Source organism: Macrobrachium rosenbergii, chromosome 8 (assembly GCF_040412425.1).
Source record: "Macrobrachium rosenbergii isolate ZJJX-2024 chromosome 8, ASM4041242v1, whole genome shotgun sequence".
In the NCBI taxonomy this organism is placed as follows: Eukaryota; Metazoa; Arthropoda; class Malacostraca; order Decapoda; family Palaemonidae; genus Macrobrachium; species Macrobrachium rosenbergii.
In genome coordinates, this window is record NC_089748.1 from 30,371,202 (window position 1) to 30,392,345 (window position 21,144).

A 21,144-nucleotide genomic window follows, 5' to 3' on the forward strand; every position below is an offset into this window, starting at 1 on the left:
AAAAGAGAGAGAGAGAGAGAGAGAGAGAGAGAGAGAGAGAGAGAGAGAGAAAGAGAGAGAGAGAGAAGCTTTATCAGTTTTTTACCACACTATAATGAAATAATAATGAGAAATATATTGAGAGAGAGAGAGAGAGAGAGAGAGAGCTCTATCAGAATTTTACTGAACTAAAATAAAATAATTTTGAGAGAGAGAGAGAGAGAGAGAGAGAGAGAGAGAGAGAGAGAGAGAGAGAGAGAGAGAGAGAGGCTTTACCAGTATTTTACCACACTACAGAGAAATAATCTTGGGAAATTTGAGCTATATTTGATGAGAGAGAGAGAGAGAGAGAGAGAGAGAGAGAGAGAGAGAGAGAGAGAGAGAGAGAGAGAGAGAGAGAATCCTCTTTCTGTATTTCTTATTACCTTCTGTTACTTCTCTCTAATGATCACCATATTCTTTGGAAGCTTTAGAATCTCGAGTCAGTGGCCCCTGTGGTGGGCTAGTCCCATATCAATAGGGTTCGTCCTCTCAATAACAACAACAACAATAATAATAATAATAATAATAATAATATTACTATTATTATTAATCAAATCCATTTGCAGATCCTGAAAACAAATTGTGACACGACACCGAGAATAAAACGATAAATCTCCCTCATTGCGAAAGGACAATTGCAAATGGGGGGAATTGAATAAGCGCGGCTAAAACGGGCATAAATCGAGAGGTGAAATCCCATTAAAGCCTGTCTTCGCCCTGGTAATCCTTTTATTATCAGAATATTCCCCAAAGCTTTGGGTTTTATTGTTACATTTTTACATAACTTCAACACTCATTTCATTGTAGCCACTTCCCTCGCATTTCTATTCGAAATTCTCGTACGATTTTACATTTCGCTTTGGTGGCTGTTAAACGAGTTTCGTATCTTTCTAAGCTCCTTTTTATGTTGTGAGATTGCTACAGACAGGGTCATTGTAAGGCAATGCATAAAACTCATCATGCAATTAACTGAAGAGATTACTCTAAAACATTGCTGTAATCTCACGGGCCTCACAAATCTGTTAACTGATCCCTTCTTTCTGCGTTTCCTATTATCTCCTGTAACTTCTTTCAAACGAACGCCATAAACACTGGAAGCTTCAATTTCAAGTCAATGGCCCCTGTGGTGAGCTTGGTTCAAATGAATAGGGTTCATCTTCTGAATAATATAGATAAGAAGAATAATAACTTTAATCATTTATCAACTCATCTTTCTGTATTTTCTCATAACTGATCTCTTCTTTCTGCATTTCCTATTACCTTCTGTAACTTCTTTCAAATGAACACCATATTTTTTGGATGCTTGCATTTCCACGGTAGCCCCATGTGAAAGGAGTTTGTCTTCTGAATACTACTACTACTACTACTACTACTACTACTACTACTACTACTACTACTACTAATAATAATAATAATAATAATTTCTTCTTCTGGTTTGCTTCTATAGCTCCAGTCTCTTGTTGCTGGTTACTGTCGTTGTGGTGGTCAGTTGCTGGATGACGACCTCCAAGTACCTGACTGTCCTCCCCGTCAATTGAACTGTGTACCTGGCTGTCGAACGAAGCGCCTTGTTGCCAGAGGTTCCAGGCGTCGTTGTGACGTTTATTCTTTCATTTCTTCCCATCATAGCTGAGTTTTGCCATTTAACCCATAGCTGAACCCTACCACATCGGGAATAGGTACTCATTTACAGCTGAGTAGACTGAGGAAATTGTGGTAAAGATCCTTTCCCAAGGAATAAACGACTGACCAGCCCCAACGTTGCTTAACCAGTCCATCGATGAGCTAAACCACCCTGCCTCGCCCCCCTGCACCCCGTCAAAGACGAGACCATAAATCACATAACAAGCGAATGTCCGGCGCTTTCACAGAACCAGTACAATAAACCCTCCACTGGAGCCTGTGCAAGAAACACCAGCTGGCTTGCAGTAATAAGTGGTGCGAACACCAACCTGAGGGAGTGATAGAAAACGATCAGGCAAAGATCCTCTGGGACTATGGTATCAGAACAGATAGGGTGATACGTGCCAATGGACCAAACGTGACGTTGATTGACAAAACCAAGAAGAAAGTATCACTCATCGACGTGGCAATACCATGGGACACCAGAGTAGATGAGAAAGAAAGAGAAAAAACTGATAAGTATCAAGACCTGAAAATCGAAATAAGAAGGATGTGAGATATGCCAGCGGAAATTGTACCCATAATCATAGGAACACTGGCACGATTCCAAGGTCCCTGAAAATGAATCTGGAAAAACTAGATGTCGAAGTAGCTCCGGGACTCACGCAGAATTGTGTGCTACTTGAAACAGCATACATAGTGAGAAAAGTGATGGACTCACTATAAAAACCATCCAGTCGAACAGGATGACTGTGATAGAAAATAATAATAATAATAATAATAATAATAATAATAATAATAATAATAATAATAATAATAATAATAATAATAATAATAATAATAATAATAATAATAATAATTAGGTCTTTCTCCTCTAGATCGAGAACGGGATATGCTGCATATCAGGTCCACAATAATATTCAATGGTATTTTATAAAATCAACAAGAATACCATTGAATATTATTGTGGACCTGATATACAGAATAAATAATAATAATAATAATAATAATAATAATAATAATAATAATAATAATAATAATAATAATAATAATAAAAATTGTTCAAATCACACAGGAAATAATACCAAGCATAATGAATTTATGCACGTGAACAGACTAAGCAGATTTTTCGTAAATGTTTCATTCAGTAACAAAATTTCAGCTCTAAACTTAGGCAGGCTGGATGTTTACTGTGGAAACAAAACCGTTGATATTGCTTTTGTATCTTCTACCGTGAGTTCAAACTAAAAGCGATATTTATATGAAAGATGGATTACAAACTTCGTGTATTATCAGTGAACTTTACGTCATGGTTGGAATAAAAAATAATTGGGTTGGATTACATCTATCAATATGATCGAAGATGATAAAAAACAATACCGTGATAATTTTCAATAATGGTGATTACATTAGCAAGACGAGTTATCTTCTGATTCACTGTACTACTTTAAGAGAAATTTACGTGTTTTTAAGTTTAAGTTTCTCTCAGAAGGTGGAACAGCGTTTCATGATATCTTATTATTTCTGGTACAAACCGATGCGTATTTGTATATAAAAAATAAAAAAAAAATTTCTTTGAGGATAAATTGGCAACATCTTTTCACGATTTTCAAGTTTTTCCCTGAACTTTCAATTTATGACCAGAGCAAAATTTAATTTCATTCCTTGGAAGCTTTCCGAGAAACAAAGGAATAAGTATCAGTGCACATATATATTCAGACTGAAGGAGCTTTTCCTTGTAGCCAATTTTACAAGCAATAAGTCTAAGTGGCATGGAACCAATATTAATAACTCTGTGAATATCTCAGCAATTTAATATTGGCAGCATGTTGATGACATATTCGTAAATTTTGGTGACATATACGTATACGTGTTGACGACATATTGATATAGGCTAATGACAAATTCGTACATGTTGGTGACATATTCATACATGATGATGACATATTCGTACATGTTGGTGACATTCGTACATGTTGGTAACATTCGTTCATGTTGGTGACATTCGTACATGTTGGTGACATATTCGTACATGTTGATGGCATATTTGTACATGTTGATGACATTCATACGTGTTCAGGACTTATTTGTACGCATTGGTGACATACTTGTACATGTTGATGACATATTCGTACATGTTGGTGACATATTCATATGTGTTCAGGACATGTTGGCGACATATTTGTACATGTTGATGAAATATTCGTACATGTTGGTGACATAGTCATACATGTTGATGACATATTTGTACATGTTGATGACAGTCATACGTGTTCAGGACATATTCGTACATGTTGGTGACATATTTGTACATGTTGATGACATATTCGTGCATGTTGGTGACATATTCGTGCATGTTGGTGACATATTCGTGCATGTTGGTGACATATTCGTGCATGTTGGTCACACATTCGCACACTTTGATGAAATTCGTATCACTTGAAAAAGGAAAAACTGGATTCATAACTTTGAAGATTTATCCACTTATTTGTCATTTTGTGTAACTCATTAAATATGAGAAAAAACTTACATATGAGTGAAACAAGACTAAAATAATGACTAAACAAGAGAGAAATCTCTGGATATTATAGTTTTCCTGTAGAAAAAAAAACCTAATGAGCTTATTGTGCATTTCTTTTACTTTCGACGCCATAATTCATATAGATACTCTGCTGTCTTCTGTGCATCAAATTTTTCTGTTTTAGCGTTTATTCATTTCAAACAAAAACAATTAAAACATGCCCCGACGTTTCTCCGGCGCAATCGAGTTTTCTGTACAGCGTATAATCAAAGCCACCGAAAACAGATCTGTCTTCCGGTGGTCTCAGTAAAATACTGTATGAACCGAGGCCCATGAAACTCTAACCACGGCCCGGTGGCGGCATATCCTATATCGTTGCCAGAAGCACGATTTATGGCTGAATTTAACCTTGAATAAAATAAAAACTACTAAGGCTACAGGGCTGCAATTTAATATGTTTGATGATTGGGGGTGGATGATTAACATACCACTTTGCAGCCCTCTAACCTCGGTAGTTTTTAAGATCTGAGGGCGTACAGAAAAAGTGCGGACAAGAAAAAATGCAGACAGAAAAAGTGTGGACAGAAAAAGTGCGGACAGAAAAAAAGTGTGGACGGACAGACAAAGCCGGCACAATAGTTTTATTTTACAGAAAACCAAAAGCCAAAAAAAAAAAAAAAAAAAAGAGTAATTAAAAGATTCAGTATGTAAAGTGGTTCATAACGAAGGCTTTATTGCGCCCTAGAGAAGAAAAATTAGGTATTAAAGGTGAACATCAAGTTAATAGGGTTTGGAATGTCAATAATGATGCGGCTTATAAAACCTTCATTTGTCTAAAAATACTGAAAAAAGGAGGTAAAGAAAGGTATTCATATCCACTGCATATACTGTCAAGACTCTTATTATTATTATTATTATTATTATTATTATTATTATTATTATTATTATTATTCAGAAGCTGGAACAAGCCCACCATAGGGGCCACTGACAAGAAATTCAAGAACCGTATTTATATGCGACAAGACATTATTATTATTATTATTATTATTATTATTATTATTATTATTATTATTATTATTATTATTATTATTATTATTATTATTCAGAAGAGGAACCCTATATATATATGAAAAAAGCCCACCACGGGGGCCCTTGACTTGAAATTTTCAATCTTCTAAAGATTATTATGGTGTTCATTAGAAAGAAATAACAGAAGGTAATGGGAAACACAGAAAGAGAAGATCACTTATTAAAAAAGAAAGAAATCGATGACCAAATTAATAAATAAAGATAAAAATATATGTAAATTATTAAAATACTAATTACTAATTATGCTGACGAACCTGGGAAAGGTAATGAATTAGCAAGTGACTAGTACGAGTGTCTACAAAGCCTTCTGATATGAACAAACATATTTTTTTTTAACCACATGACTGCCACTAACCACGCGATGCATTGTTTAAGGTCAGCTTGTCAGTTGCGATTTCAGGATAATGCGTATTGTTGAACTTGTTTTCACTGATAAACTTTGCAATACTGACGTCGTGTGGTGTTTGCAAAAGGCTTCAACGGGTTATGAGATGCCTCGTTTAAGAAAGTTTCTAGAGAAAAGGAAAGATGGTTTGACTTTTCAAAAGGATTTTAAACCTCTGTATGATTCATCTTTGCTATGGAGGGGTCCGTTCATTATCTTTACAGTTTATTCTCTCGTTTTTCCAGTCTCAACTCAAGAGGCTATAGGAGGTGGTAATACATCTTGTGATAGAGATATTAAGGCACTCAGCTAACTAAACAACATTACTTTTTGCTAAATCTATTCGTGAGATTTTTCTGTATAAACTCGAATCTTAAACTAATCTCCTGCATTACCAATGAAATTACCAATGAAATGGATTATTTAAAAATTAAAGTACCATTTTTGATATACTGTATAATATATATATATATATATATATATATATATATATATATATATATATATATATATATATATATATATATATATATATATATATGTAGAACCTACTGGTCACTTTTACCAGACACATACGTAACTCTAATAACCACAATTCGAGAAGTTAAGGGGGCATTGTGGTTATTAGAATTACATAATATACATACATACATATATATATATATACATATATATATATATATATATATATATATATGTGTGTGTGTGTGTGTGTGTGTGTGTGTGTATGTATGTATGTATGTATGTGCATACTTGTATACACACACATATATATATACAATATATATATTATATGTGTATATATATATATATATATATATATATATATATATATATATATATATATATATATATATATATATATATATATATATATATATATATATATATATATATATATATATATATATATATATATATATATATATATATATATATATATATACACACATATACATTTATATATATATACACATATATATCTATATACATATCTATATCTATATATATATATATATATATATATATATATATATATATATATATATATATATATATATATATATATATATATATATATATATCAGTCGAGATGAAATATTAGACACCAGTCGAAATGAATCTCTCATCGTCTCCCATCACCATGGTAACACATTCTTCACGACGGATTAATTCCGTCTGGGAATGAGGTTTGACAATCTCTTTGGAAACCCAAGCGTGCCCGTCGTGAAAAGAAGTATCACGGATCAATTTGGTAGTGATGATACTTATCCTGTATCACGGATCATTTCGATAGCATTGGCGGTTATCAATCTTGTTCTCATCATCGGCTCTGTGGAAGCTCGCTGCTTTCGGAGGCTTTTACTTTGTGGCCCTCGGAAAATTTAAAGCGAGGGGCTTTCATCGCACGAGAGATGATGGAGTCTGTTTAGCTATGTGTGCGTTCTCGAAGGATAGGGAGCCCTCTTTCTCTCTCTCTCTCTCTCTCTCTCTTCGGTAGTTTGTCATGATGGTTCGTTACAAAGGCTCTCTCTCTCTCTCTCTTCGGAAGTTTATCATGATAGTTTGTTACAAAAACTGATAAAGCTTCTCTCTCTCTCTCTCTTCGGGAGTTTATCATGATGGTTCGTTACAAAGACTCTCTCTCTCTCTCTGTCTTCGGAAGTTTATCATGATAGTTTGTTACAAAAACTGATAAAGCTTCTCTCTCTCTCTCTTCGGGAGTTTATCGTGACAATTACAAAATCTCTTCTCTCTCTCTCTCTCTCTCTTCGGTAGTTCATCATGATGGTTCGTTTATTATGATAGTTTGTTATATGAACTGATAAAGCTTCTCTTTCTCTCTCTCTCTTTCTCTCTCCCCATTCGGTAGTTTATCATGATAGTTGGTACAAAATCTCTCTCTCTCTCTCTCTTCGGTAGTTTATCATGATAGTTTGTTATATAAACTGATAAAGCTTCTACTCTCTCTCTCTCTCTCTCTCTCTCTCTCTTACCGACGTTAGAGGCTCAAGTTTAATTACTTGACGTATTTTTATCTCAAGTTGAAATGCCTCGAGTGAGAGCTTTCTCTAGATTGAAGCCGATTTCTTCGGATTTCTCTCCGCTGTCGGAACACTGAAGTATTAAAACTTCGTTAAGAGAATATTAAACGATGCACACACACGAACACACACACAAACACCCCAACATTCAATTATCTTTTAATTAATTCCACATGGGTGAAATTCGTATGAACATTTACCCGTGAATTATTGTTGTGAAATTTAGTGAAAATTCTTGATATTTACTATTATTATTTTTTGGCTGGAATTCCCTAAGGATGTTGTGCAATTAAACCTCAAACTTCACGCAAAGATGCAATGCATTAATAGCATAATACAGTACTCCTCGTATATTAATAACTCACTTATATTTTTATATATTTATTTATTAATTTGTTAATTATTTTCTTTTCTAATGGCTGATCACTTCTTTCTGTATTTCCCATTACCATCTGTTCATTTTTCAAACGAACACCATATAGTATTTAAAAGCTAGAATATCAGGGCAATGGTCCCTGTAGGCCATTGGATGATACATTTGATTTGAATGACCGACTTGGTTGGTTATCTGTCATAAAACTTTATGCTTGAGAAAGCATTTCACAAGTACGAATACATTTACAGAAAAAAATGTAGATCTATAATTGTATGCATATGATTTATTTGCCACCTTCAATGGTATCTTCTAATATGTATACGATAATGCTACTTGATACATGTTAAAAACTGCGGAGGGCACTAGAGATCTTGCATCATATTAAATCACTTGCAATTGGAATTGGAAATTGAATATAAAATTTAGGCCAAAGACCATGCAAGCGCTGGGAATTATGATGAGGTCATTCAGCGCTGAAAGGGAGGCTGAGAGTGAAAAGGTCTGAAAGGTGTAACAGGAAGAGAAACTGAGAAAAGAAGGTCTGAAAGGTGTGACAGGAGAAGAAATTGAGAAAAGGTTTGAAAGGTGACAGGAGGAGAAACAGTAAAAAGGTTGAAAGGTGTGACAGGAGGAGAAACAGTAAAAAGGTTGAAAGGTGTGACAGGAGGAGAAACAGTAAAAAGGTTGAAAGGTGTGACAGGAGGAGAAACTGAGAATAGAAAGGTCTGAAAGGTGCGACGGGAGGAGAAAATGAGAAAAAATTTGAAAGGTGTGACAGGAGGAGAAACTGAAAATAGAAAGGTTTGAAAGGTGTGACAGGAGGAGAAACTGAGAAAAGAAGGTTTGAAAGGTGTGACAGGAGGAGAAACAGTAAAAAGGTTGAAAGGTGTGACAGGAGGAGAAACTGAAAATAGAAAGGTTTGAAAGGTGTGACAGGAGGAGAAACAGTAAAAAGGTTGAAAGGCGTGACAGGAGAAGAAATTGAGAAAAGGTTTGAAAGGTGTGACAAGAGAAGAAATTGAGAAAAGGTTTGAAAGGTGTGACAAGAGAAGAAATTGAGAAAAGGTTTGAAAGGTGTGACAGGAGGAGAAACAGTAAAAAGGTTGAAAGGTGTGACAGGAGAAGAAATTGAGAAAAGGTTTGAAAGGCGTGACAGGAGAAGAAATTGAGAAAAGGTTTGAAAGGTGTGACAAGAGAAGAAATTGAGAAAAGGTTTGAAAGGTGTGACAAGAGAAGAAATTGAGAAAAGGTTTGAAAGGCGTGACAAGAGAAGAAATTGAGAAAAGGTTGAAAGGTGTGACAGGAGAAGAAATTGAGAAAAGGTTGAAAGGTGTGACAGGAGAAGAAATTGAGAAAAGGTTTGAAAGGCGTGACAGGAGAAGAAATTGAGAAAAGGTTTGAAAGGTGTGACAAGAGAAGAAATTGAGAAAAGGTTTGAAAGGTGTGACAGGAGAAGAAATTGAGAAAAGGTTTGAAAGGTGTAACAGGAGAAGAAATTGAGAAAAGGTTTGAAAGGTGTGACAGGAGAAGAAACTGAGAAAAGGTTTGAAAGGTGTGACAGGAGAAGAAATTGAGAAAAGGTTTGAAAGGTGTGACAGGAGAAGAAACTGAGAAAAGGTTTGAAAGGTGTGACAGGAGAAGAAATTGAGAAAAGGTTTGAAAGGTGTGACAGGAGAAGAAACTGAGAAAAGGTTTGAAAGGTGTGACAGGAGAAGAAATTGAGAAAAGGTTTGAAAGGTGTGACAGGAGAAGAAACTGAGAAAAGGTTTGAAAGATGTAACAGGAGAAGAAATTGAGAAAAAGTTTGAAAGGTGTGACAGGAGAAGAAACTGAGAAAAGGTTTGAAAGGTGTGACAGGAGGAGAAACTGAGAAAAGAAGGTTTGAAAGGTGTGACAGTAGAAGAAACTGAGGAAAGGTTGAAAGGTATGACAGAAGGAGAAACGGAGAACAGAAAGGTTTGAAAGGTGTGACAGGAGGAGAAACTGAGAAAAGAAGGTTTGAAAGGTGTGACAGTAGAAGAAACTGAGGAAAGGTTGAAAGGTATGACAGAAGGAGAAACGGAGAACAGAAAGGTTTGAAAGGTGTGACAGGAGGAGAAACAGTAAAAAGGTTGAAAGGTGTGACAGGAGAAGAAACTGAGAAAAGGTTTGAAAGGTGTGACAGGAGAAGAAACTGAGAAAAGGTTTGAAAGGTGTGACAGGAGGAGAAACTGAAAATAGAAAGGTTTGAAAGGTGTGACAGGAGAAGAAACTGAAAATAGAAAGGTTTGAAAGGTGTGACAGGAGAAGAAACTGAAAATAGAAAGGTTTGAAAGGTGTAACAGGAGAAGAAACTGAAAATAGAAAGGTTTGAAAGGTGTGACAGGAGAAGAAACTGAAAATAGAAAGGTTTGAAAGGTGTGACAGGAGGAGAAACTGAAAATAGAAAGGTTTGAAAGGTGTGACAGGAGAAGAAACTGAGAAAAGGTTTGAAAGGTGTGACAGGAGAAGAAATTGAGAAAAGGTGTGACAGGAGAAGAAACTGAGAAAAGGTTTGAAAGGTGTGACAGGAGAAGAAATTGAGAAAAGGTTTGAAAGGTGTGACAGGAGAAGAAATTGAGAAAAGGTTTGAAAGGTGTGACAGGAGAAGAAACTGAGAAAAGGTTTGAAAGGTGTGACAGGAGAAGAATTTGAGAAAAGGTTTGAAAGGTGTGACAGGAGAAGAAACTGAGGAAAGGTTTGAAAGGTGTGACAGGAGAAGAAACTGAGGAAAGGTTTGAAAGGTGTGACAGGAGAAGAAACTGAGAAAAGGTTTGAAAGGTGTGACAGGCGAAGAAACTGAGAAAAGGTTTGAAAGGTGTGACAGTAGAAGAAACTGAGGAAAGGTTTGAAAGGTGTGACAGGAGAAGAAACTGAGAAAAGGTTTGAAAGGTGTGACAGTAGAAGAAACTGAGAAAAGGTTTGAAAGGTGTGACAGGAGAAGAAACTGAGAAAAGGTTTGAAAGGTGTGACAGTAGAAGAAACTGAGGAAAGGTTTGAAAGGTGTGACAGTAGAAGAAACTGAGAAAAGGTTTGAAAGGTGTGACAGTAGAAGAAACTGAGGAAAGGTTGAAAGGTATGACGGAAGGAGAAACGGAGAACAGAAAGGGTTGAAAAGTGTGACAGGAGGAGAAACAGAACAGAAAGGTTTGAAAGGTGTGACAGGAGGAGAAACTGAGAAAAGAAGGTTTGAAAGGTGTGACAGTAGAAGAAACTGAGGAAAGGTTGAAAGGTATGACAGTAGAAGAAACTGATTAAAGGTTGAAAGGTATGACAGAAGGAGAAACGGAGAACAGAAATGGTTGAAAAGTGTGACAGGAGGAGAAACAGAACAGAAAGGTTTGAAAGGTGTGACAGGAAGAGAAACAGACTAGAAAGGTTTGAAAGGTGTGACAGTAGGAGAAACAGTAAAAAGGCTTGAAAGGTGTCACAGGAGGAGAAACTGAGACTAAAAAGGTTTAAAAGGAGTAACAGGAGGGGAAACTGAGAGTGAATATGTTTGAAGAGTGTAGCAGGAGAAACTGAGAGTAAAAAGGTTTGAAAGGTGTAACAGGAGGAGAAACTGAGAGTAGAAAGGTTTGAAATGTGTGACAGGAGGTTAAGACCTTTTGCAGTTGCACTATGAAACAATTGTTAGGGGAGGGTTGAGGATAGTAAGATGGAAGAAAGAGAATTTGAACGGAGGAGGTAGTGTCAAAGGAACGAAAGGGGTTGTAGCTAGGGGACTAAGGGGTGCCGCAAAGAACCTCGTTAATTAACGCCCCCGCCAAAAGAGGATTAAATAACTTGAATGCCATAACATGAGTCTGCCTTTTGTTCGTGTGGTTTCAGCTTTAATCGACTAAAAAATCGTTGCTGTTGCATTTTGCTGATCCATCAATCTCTGCATGTCCGTCACACTTTCATATCTGTCCTTGCGTGACTGATGCTTCGAATTGGGTTGTCACGTTTGTAGTTTCACAGTTGGTACAAATCACAGTTATGCAGTATGCATACTCATACATACACACACACACACACACACACACACACACACATATATATATATATATATATATATATATATATATATATATATATATAAATAATATACACATACACACACACACATATACATATATATATATATATATATATATATATATATATATATATATATATATATATATATATATATATATATATTATATATATATATATATATATATATATATATATATATATATATATATATATATATATATATATATATATATATATATATATATATATATATATATATATATATATATATATATATATATATATATATATATATATATATATATATATATATATATAAATCCCAAGGCACATGAGCGCCTTCTGAAAAAGTTGAACCCGTTGGATGAGTAAAATGGCTGGCCTGTAAACTGCAAACAAATAAGTTCTGTCAGTTTATAAATGGATATCACTTTGATTTTGAGTAATTTTTGGTAGATACTGTTGCCATATGAATTGTCAGTAAAGTGGGAAGCAATTGCACCATGCCACACTTTATAGGAGCACCTAATGGATGGTTGTGGACCTCATGAGGAAGGAAATTCCCCCAAAAAGCTGGGAAATAAATTAAAACTTTCGTCTCTGATTGATGTGGAAATAACAAGATGGCAGGGGAACCATGTATGAAATAACATAGCCTGTAACCTTGTTGCATAACTCAGAGGGAAATAAAGTGTTAAGTATTACTTACATTTTTGGGCTGGATATTCATAAATATGGCACAGAAGTAAAGAAAATAACAAATGATAAATAATTTGTCTAAGCAGAGATAGCTACAGGTTACACCACTTATTGGTACAAAAGTGGAAGATCGGGGGCCTTCAAAATTAGGAGTTCCAAAGATAGCTGTGATGAAATTGTTGGGGCAGGAGGACTGACTGATTAATTAAAGATCACAGGCGTCACAACAACAAGGGTCATGATACTGAAAAGAAATTAATGAGGCATTTTACTGAATAATTTCAAATAACTTACTCATTGCATACACTGGAAAAATAGCAGACTTGGAAAAATAATGTCAAATTAAAACCATGAAAACTAATGGAATAAGATAAGAGTAAAATCACTTGAAATCAACTATGATAGATACATTTATCCAATAAAAGAATCCAGCACCTTATGGTAAACAAGGCAAAGATGTAAAATTAAAGTCATAAAAACTCCTAGGTTAAGATAAAGAAAAAATGATTTAAAATCGACTATAAAAAGAATGTCTATTCACCCAGCTCCTTGTGGTAAAAAAAGGCAATAATGTAAAATTAAAATCGTAAAAAATGATAGGATAAGATGAAAAAATGATTTAAAATCAACTATAAAAAGGATGTTTATTCACCGAAAGAACCCATCTCCTTACGGAAACTTTAAAATACCGTCAGTTAAAATTCCTCTCCTCTCCGGAAGTAAGGGGGAGGGAGCAGCGCCCTTCTCCTTCCGGACACTTTGAGCTCAGGGTCCTTCTCGAGTCTCCATGACAAAGAACAGCGGTTGTAGGTCCAGTACATATTATGGAAAAGTTGTGGGAGAAGTTTAACAGCAAAGGGTTTTTCGAAATTATTATTATTATTATTCAGAAGATGAAACCTATTTATATGGAACAAGCCCAAAGGGGCCATTGACTTGGAATTCAAGCTTCCAAAGAATATTATGATGTTCATTTGAAAGAAAATATTATTATTATTCAGAAGATGAAACCAATTCATATGGAACAAGCCCACCACAGGGGCCATTGACTTGGAATTCAAGCTTCCAAAGAATATGGTGTTCATTTGAAAGAAAATATTATTATTATTATTATTATTATTATTATTATTATTATTATTATTATTATTATTATTATTATTATTATTATTATTATTATTATTCAGATGATGAAACCTATTTATATGGAACAAGCCCAAAGGGGCCATTGACTTGGAATTCAAGCTTCCAAAGAATATGGTGTTCATTTGAAAATATTATTATTATTATTATTATTATTATTATTATTATTATTATTATTATTATTATTATTATTATTCAGAAGATGAAACCAATTCATATGGAACAAGCCCACCACAGGGGCCACTGACTTGAAATTCAAGCTTCCAAAGAATGATATTATTATTATTATTATTATTATTATTATTATTATTATTATTATTACTCACAAGATGAACCCTATTCATATGGAACAAGCCCACAGGGGCCACTGACTCGGAATTCAAGCTTCCAAAGAATATGGTGTTCATTAGGAAGATATAAGAGGGGGTAAAAGGAACTAAAGAGATCTCACTTAAAAAAAAAAAATTAAATTAATAAACCAATAACTAGATAAAAAATATTTTAAAATGCAAGGAGAACAGCATTAGGGTATTAATGCATTCCATCTTCGCTTGAACTTCTGAAGTTCCAATTGCACGACATTGTCTGGGAGGCTGTTCCACAGCTTGAAGTGAAAAAGCTGTGAGTGACATATATCGATATAGAAGAAAAATATGACATCATTGGTCGAGTTTTAATGTGGGGGCCTAAAAAGTAATTTACCCAAAGTAATTAAAAATTATTGGATAAAAGTAAAGCATGCATTATTATTATTATTATTATTATTATTATTATTATTATTATTATTATTATTATTATTATTATTATTATTATTATTATTCAGAAGATAAACCATATTCTTATAATACAAGTCACCACATGGGCGACTGACTTGAAATTCAAGCTTCCAGAGAATATGATGTTCATTTGAAAGAAGTACGAGAAGGTAACAGTACTCAGGGGAGTGACAGGTTTGGTGTAAAAGTGTGCTCGAGACACTTGTTCATTGCTTCTTCTTGGCTTGTTGAATACTTCATACGTGAAACAAGGAAGGTAGCCGAGCCTATGCAAAAGATTTAAAAGAGGAGAGAAGTATCTTTAGAAGTAAAAGTTAGAATTTATGTAAGGAGTGTTGAACCAACTCCCCATTACAAGTGTGAACGTTGTACGAGACTGGAAAAATATTGAAGCACTGAAGTGAATTTTTTTTTGTATTAATCAGCAGTTAAAGGACTGAAAGAGTGAGAAAATATAATAAAGATAAGGGATGAAATGTTAGCATAGGTGAAAAGATGGATGAGAGTGCTGTGAAGTGGTTGGCTCATGTGGAGAGAATAAAAGTGTAAATGCAAAAAATGAGTAGATAAGGAACTTCAGTACATTGCTACACTTACTGAATTCTTGCATTTTATAATTTTTATCTACTTATTCATTTATTTGTTGATTTATTTCTTCTTTTCTGATAACAGATCTCTTCTCTCTGTATTTCCTATTACCTTCTGTTATTTCTTTCAAATGAACACCATAATATTCTTTGGAAGCTTTAGAATTCCAAGTCAGTGTCCCCAGTGGTGGGCTTGTTCCATATGAACAGATTCATCTCCTGAATAATAATAATAATAATAATAATAATAATAATAATAATAATAATAATAAAGAATTAATTCGTTCTTGGTGTAAGAGTTCTCATTTTAAGACGAAAAAGTAATGGGATTTTGATGTAGAATGCTGAGCTCTTCAGCTGAGGCAGACACATTGCAAAAACATTTGAGTATAGGTCAAAAGACAGATGATTATAAACTTTAAGACATCGTAAAAATGTTTTTCCATTTAAAAGTTTAGGATTTGGTCGATATGCTTGAGGCAATGTTTTATTTTGGAGTGAAGGCTGCTTGTCAGAGAGAGAGAGAGAGAGAGAGAGAGAGAGAGAGAGAGAGAGAGAGAGAGAGAGAGAGAGAGAGAGAGCTCAAACTCACTAGAAGCTAAATATATACTTTACGTAATGTTTTTATTTGGGAGTGAAAGATTGTTTGTGTGTGTGACAGAGAGAGAGAGAGAGAGAGAGAGAGAGAGAGAGAGAGAGAGAGAGAGAGAGAGAGAGATTAGTCATACTATCTAGAAGCTAAATTTATACTTTGTAACATTTTCATTTGGGAGTGAAGACTGCTTGTTATAGAGAGAGAGAGAGAGAGAGAGAGAGAGAGAGAGAGAGAGAGAGAGAGAGAGAGAGAGAGAGAGGGTGGTGGAAAGAGAAAGAAAGGACAGTAGAGGCATTAGTTAAACTACATGTTTCATTCACAATGGAATTACAAAAATGTAGTACATCCAATTTCAAAATTTATGGAACAGAAATCAGTATTAGTAAAACTCAAAAATAAATATAAGCTTTTTATAGCCTATTTTATTTGATTACCGACCTGTATAGAGGTGAATTCGCTTCATCATGGGGCAGTGAACTGTACGAAGGCAATATACACACACACATATATATATATACATACATATATATACAATATATGTATACAATATATATACATATATATACATACATATATATAAACACATATGTAATATATTTATATATATAAATATACATACATACAGTATATATATACGTGTATATATATATATATATATATATATATATATATATATATATATATATATATATATATATATACATTATTGCCATGAAGTGTACCAAGTACCTGGTTATTACAAAACTAATCACAGATTTCGAAAATTTACCTCACTTCAGCCAGACACCTGAACTCTCATAACGATAAGAAGTACGACTGAGTACTCCAAAGGTAACAGTGATCCCTTAGAAAGTTCATTAATCACATGAAAAATCAAACTAAGTTTATCAAGACTAGTGTGAGGTATCAACAATTAAACAAGAAATATACTAGAGTAAAAGGGCACCACTCCATCGCACAACTTTAACTGTTTCCCTGGTCTTAATTCACTTTAGCACAACTAAAGAAACAAAACATATTTATCGCTTTGCCTTAGGCACACAATTAATCCTATTCACTGGTGGTCAATAAATGAAACACTGTTTTTTAAATAATTTAAGTACAACAATGTATATTTAAATTCAAAATTTAAAATCAGAATTCACAATCTGAAAAATTTTACTATTACTTGAAGACAACACAAAACTTTAATTAATTCTTCAGTTAAATTATTAAACAAGACTAAATCACAAAAACTTTATCAAGAAATTAAATTAATCAAGCAAAATTTAAACTATCAAAAATTACTCAAGATTTGAAAAGAAAATCTTAATAAATGAAAATTAAATCAAGTATGCAATGTTAAATTATCAGGAAATATATAAAATGTGAAAAATCAAGAGATTGAAAACACAAGAACACAAAAATACACAAAAGATTTATCAATGATAGTTTCACTTAGGCAAGAATTATTTTAACACACCTTATTATACCATGGTAATAATAAGTAAAATTTACTTTACCTTACACAAGCTTGTGAAAACCTTTGTAAAATCACTTGCAGCTGCTTTAAATTCACAAAACACACTTTTTATTTGGGCATCGTTTTGATTAAACAATTTTCCTAAATTCAGATCTCAAAAGCTAAGACTAATACCAGTGACCACACAAACACTTTTCTTTAATAATTACTCTCTTTTGAAGAGAGAGAGAGAGAGAGAGAGAGAGAGAGAGAGAGAGAGAGAGAGAGAGAGAGAGAGAGAACCAAACTGATCGGTCTCGAAAATCAGAATGAGCAAATCTGAGGATTCCAGTAGAAATTTAAAAGTCATATGACGTCATTAAGGCACTTTGGGAATGAGATACAACAGAAGGTTCTAGAAGAAGGAAGGTGATGTCACTTTCAGCAAAATGTTTTGAATGCAATTGGGACTATGCATGATCAGAGCAATGCAATCTTAAACATGACACAATTGCCAGGTGCTTTAGTGCAATACTTGTCCATGTCTCTCAAAAGGCACAGGTTTTTACCAGAAAATCGAATGAAATACATGTAACATTGCGAAATCACTCGTCTTCTTCTCATACAGAACAAAGCTTTTACAGAAATCTTTACACGATCAAACAGGTTGCAACAGGCTAATTGTGACTGGCACGTTTTAAAAACAAAATGAGAAACCAGAGTTTTCCAGAATGGATTAGCGATTGTTATTTCCAACCTGTCATTGCGTAACCTAAAACAAAGCGCTCTCTTATCTGAAACGATGACAGATGACACATCTGGTCTAAAACTCGAATCTCTCTCTCCCGCTACTACGCTGTTATCAAGGAAGATATTATTAATTCTAAATTACGCTGTTAGGTTATACAAATCACTAACTCTTTTGAGATCTGACACTACACTACATATGATATTTCAACAATTATTATTATTATATACTGAACACATGATAAACAGAAGGGTAAATATATCAAAACTATGGGATGATATACATATTACAAGGCAACATTTAAAAAAAAAATTTATATATATATATATATATATATATATATATATATATATATATATATATATATATATATATATATATAACTGAATCACGAAAATATGGACCATGATGAATATATAAAAAAGGCAATGTCATGAATGAAAGAGTACTCCATTGTTTCTCTTTCCTTCAAGACACTGTTTCTATTTATATATATATATATATATATATATATATATATATATATATATATATATATATATATATATATATATATATATATATATATTACATATAATTATATATATATATATATATATATATATATATATATATATATATATATATATATAATATGCATATATACACACATACTTTATTCCCTCCATCCGTCACAGAGGTCGAAATGCCTTTTCGTCCATCGAGCTGAAAGGGGAAATACGGTTGAAAGATATTTCCATGTTCTGTCACGGCCACGGGAAAGGTGTAGGCATATTTCTGACGCTCCTAGGTGAGTGCCTTCAATCCTTTCCAGGAATATTAAACCTTTTGGAGAAAAGAATTTTTTGGCTGGTGGAAATCATAGATTACTGATTTGATTGTATTATTATTATTATTATTATTATTATTATTATTATTATTATTATTATTATTATTATTATTATTATTATCATTATTATTATTATTATTATTATTATTATTATTATTATTATTATTATTATTATTTAGGAGATGATCCTTATTCGTATGGAACAAGCCCACCAAAGGGGCCACTGAATTGAAATTCTAAAGCTTCCAAAGAATATGGTGTTCAGATTATTATTATTATTATTATTATTATTCAAAAGATGAATCTTATTCATTTGGAACAAGCCCACCACAGAGATCATGGACTTCAGCAATAGAACCAAAAAACACGGTGCTTTCTAGCAAAGTTATCAATCCTATCTCTGCATTATATATATAAATACATATATATATATATATATATATATATATATATATATATATATATATATATATATATATATATATACAGAAATACATTTATATATAATTTATATATGTAAATATATTAAAATATATATATATATATATATATATATATATATATATATATATATATATATATATATATATATATTGTAACATGCATTCATTTATTGCAAATGCACGTACAAGCTCAGTGTGTTAAAATTAATGTAAAGATGGTATTAAAATCAGAGCAAGACTATGTGGTTCAATCAGGACAACACAATTAGCAATTCGCTATGGTATCCACCCTTGCACTAGAAACTCCGCCTCCCTCGTCCTTAATGTCTCTTCACTGTATGTTCTATATCCCCATGCATGCTGTCGTTCGATTTCCACATTTGAGCTGCACCCGCGATACAGGCCATCAATAGACGCAAGCGAAGCCGGCAAATGTAACGGTAACTGCTCACCTTGGACAGAGGCTGAAAAGGCAGGAAGGAGACAGCATATAAGGAGAGGTCCAGGGTCACGCGAGGCAGTTTGCAGCATACCACAAGCCCAGGCAGAATTTTCGGCAGTCTGTTCTCCAACCCCCTCCCTCTCTTCCACAAGTTACTTTTGCTGTGTCCACAGATCCAATTCCATCACAGATCCCTTGTATTAAAATCAAAGTCTGGCCTTCACATCGAGACGTCTCGTCCCCAGGACAAAGTTACAATTGGAATTGGAATTGTGCGATGCACATTCTTTTACTATATTTCTAACTGCTCTCTCATATTCACTCCTTTGCAATCTCCTGAGTAGCCTGAGCGAAGTGGTGTATTTTTTACATGTGTAACGTAATGCATAAGTGTTTATCCAATTTTCATTTTATTGTTCTTTGAATGATTTCCCTCTCAGCCTTCAGCATCCCAAATTGAACATGTTAAGTGTTTTGCAATCAAGTGACAGTGCGTTCTGTATTGAAGAATAGGTGAGATCACGACGCTGTGTGCCAGACTTTTTACCATCCCCATCTTCAGGCTTTGAGAAGGTTCCTTGAAGATTTGACATCTGAAGATATATCTAATTATTGTTACCCGCTGCAAGATTCTGTTTAATCTTAATCTAATTTTAGAGGTTCTTAGATCATATGTGATTATCCCCTCTGTAAGATTCTGTTTAATCTTAAGACATTTTTGGAGGTTCTTAGATCATATATTTGATTTGCTAGTGGCACTAATTGGTTTTGTGAATTAACGTAATTACAGTGCCACGGAGCTGGTGGTTAAGCTCCTGCGTATATTTCTTCTGATTTGTGTAATTATAATCTATTAAGTCAATCCTTGATTTTCCCTTAATTTCCATTGAATTTAAGGTTAAAGTAGCTCTATTAATCTGTTTTACACGTGTGGCCCCCACTATCTAGATGCACTTTGAACTTAAATAAGAGATAGATGTCACGTTGCTGGCCACACTTGTAAATATATATATATATATATATATATATATATATATATATATATATATATATATATATATATATATATATATATAAATATATATATATATATATGTGTGTGTGTGTGTAATATATATATACATACATATATGTATGTATATATACATATATGTACAATATATATATATATATAATGTATACATACATATATATATATATATATATATATATATATATATATATATATATATATATATATATATATATATATATATATATATATATATATATATATATACAATGTCTTTTACTGTAATACAACAGTATAATATGAAGATCATAAGGCCCATAAAACATTGTAT